A 2,706-nucleotide genomic window follows, 5' to 3' on the forward strand; every position below is an offset into this window, starting at 1 on the left:
CACAAATGCCTCCGAGACCATAACTGGTTTAAATGGTCATGTTGGTACTGGAGAAAGAGAGGAAAGAAGGCTGAACCAGTAGGCTGGAGTTAGAGTCTGAAGGACTTTTTACTCTAGAGTAGGCATTGGGAAAAGGAGTACGTCAAAGCTGCATATTGTCACCCTGCTTATTTAACTTCTATGCAGAGTACATCATGAGAAACACTGGGCTGGAGCAAGCACAAGCTGGAATCAAGATTGCCGGGAGAAATATCAATAAGCTCAGATATGCAGATGACACCACCCTTATGGCAGAAAGCGAAGAAGAACTAAAGAGCCTCTTGATGAAGGTGAAAGAGGAGAGGGGAAAGTTGGCCTAAAGCTCAACATTCAGAAAACAAAGATCATGGCATCTAGTCCCATCACTTCATGGGAAATAGATGGGGAAACAGTGGAAACAGTGTCAGACTTTATTTTGGGGGGCTCCAAAAGGCAGATGGTGACTGCAGCCATGAAATTAAAAGACACTTACTCCTTGGAAGGAAAGTTATGACCAATCTAGATAGCATATTAAAAAGCAGAGACATTACTTTGCCAACAAAGGTCCATCTAGTCAAAGCTATGGTTTTTCCAGTGGTCATGTATGGATGTGAGAGTTGGACCATAAAGAAAGCTGAGTGCTGAAGAATTGATGCTTTTGAACTGTGGTGTTGGAGAGTCCCTTGGACAGCAAGGAAATCCAACCAGTCCATCCTAAAGGAGATCAGTCCTGGGTGTTCATTGGAAGGACTGATGCTGAAGCTGAAACTCCAATACTTTGGCCACCTGATGCAAAGAGCTGACTCACTTGAAAAGACCCTGATGCTGGGAAAGATTGAAGGCAGGAGGAGAAGGGGATGATAGAGGATGAGATGGCTGGATGGCATCACCGACTCAGTGGACATGAGTTTGGGTAAACTCCAGGAGTTGGTGAGGCCTGCTGTGCTGCAGTCCATGGGCTTGCAAAGAGTTGGACACAACTGAGTGACTGAAATGAGGCATTGGGAACTCTAAGTAGGTAGGAGCTAGAGATTATCAAGAGAGGGCCAGGCCTGCTTAGGTACATGTTGGAAAGACAACCTGGCTAGAAATACCAAGTCACTGGGAAGGAGAGAAGCCAATGAGAAGGACAGGGTGACAGGGCTACCCCAGTGTTAGTCAGATTGCTCCAGAGAAATAGGCCCAATGGGGCAGGTACATGTGTGTGCGTGTGTGCACATGTGTGTAATGAGACCTGTTGAAAAGAACTGGGTCACACGATTGTGTTGAGTCTCAAGGCCTGAAAACTAGGACAGCCAGTGATGTAAGCCCCAGTTTAAAGGCAAGAGAAGACCAATGTCCCAGCTCGTAGACAGGCAGAGAGAGAAGTCTTTCTTCCTCAGCCTTTTCTTCTCTTCAGGCCCTCACTAGTTTGGATGGGGCCCACCCACCACAGAGAAGGGCATCTGTGTTCCTCAGCCTACCAATTCCAAACTTCATCTCATCCAGAAACACCTTCACAGACACCCTCAGAAATAATATTTAACCAAATATCTGGGCACCTCATGGCCTAGTCAAGTTGACACAGAAAATCACCCATCACATCCCAGCCACCAACAGTTTCCTGAGTTTCCTTAGGGAGGTGTCAGTGATGATAGGATCCGGCTCCTGGGCCCTTTCCAGACATATCTCGTCATCCTCTCTAGTTTCCATGTGTTCCAGCCACACAGGACTGTTTGCTGGACTTTTTCTTTACTTTGTGACTTTGCTTAGTCCCCATGAAGCACTAGTTAATCCTTCCAGATACTCAGGAGAAATGGTGCTACTTCCATGAAGCTGTCTGGATCCTTCCATGAAGAGTTAATTGTTCTCTTAACTGTCCTCGTAACACTTTTACATCTCTATTATAATATTTACTATATTTCACAGTTTGATTTTTACACATTTGCTTCCAGAGCTAGACGGTAGGTGCTCCCAAAGCAGGGGGTTTCTCTTCTCTGCCTACTTCCTCTCATGCAGTGCGGAGACCCTCTCGGAGTCAGTACTGAACAATCGTGAAAGGATCCATACAATTCCAGAAAATCTGTTAGGATAAACCACCCACTACTTTGTAAGTCAGACAATCATCTTTCTTTTTTTTTAAATAAATATTTTAAGAAGAACTTGTGCATAACGATTTACATTCCTCAGCAGGAACACAATTCATATGGATTCCTAAGAAGTATTAATTAGGAATAAGTTAGAGCGTACAAAACAGAACAATAAGAAAAAAAAATCCCCAAATAATGAGGTTTAAGGAAGATAGAAGTTTATTTTCAACTCATGTAGAAGAGTCCAAAGGTAAACATGGTATACCCAGCACTGTTTATGGAGCTAATCCATTAAAATAATGCATTTTATATGAAAAAATGTCCTCTAGAATAAACTTCAGCTTAGTTCAGTTGCTCAGTCGTGTCCGACTCTTCGCGACCCCATGAATCGCAGCACGCCAGGCCTCCCTGTCCATCACCAACTTCCAGAGTTCACCCAGACTCATGTCCATCAAGTTGGTGATGCCATCCAGCCATTTCATCCTCTGTCGTCGCCTTCTCCTCCTGCCCCCAATCCCTCCCAGCATCAGAGTCTTTTCCAATGAGTCAACTCTTCGCATGAGGTGGCCAAAGTATTGGAGTTTCAGCTTTAACATCAGTCCTTCCAAAGAACACCCAG

Source organism: Bison bison, unplaced genomic scaffold (genome assembly GCF_000754665.1).
Source record: "Bison bison bison isolate TAMUID 2011002044 unplaced genomic scaffold, Bison_UMD1.0 scf7180017863702, whole genome shotgun sequence".
NCBI classification, from domain to species: Eukaryota; Metazoa; Chordata; class Mammalia; order Artiodactyla; family Bovidae; genus Bison; species Bison bison.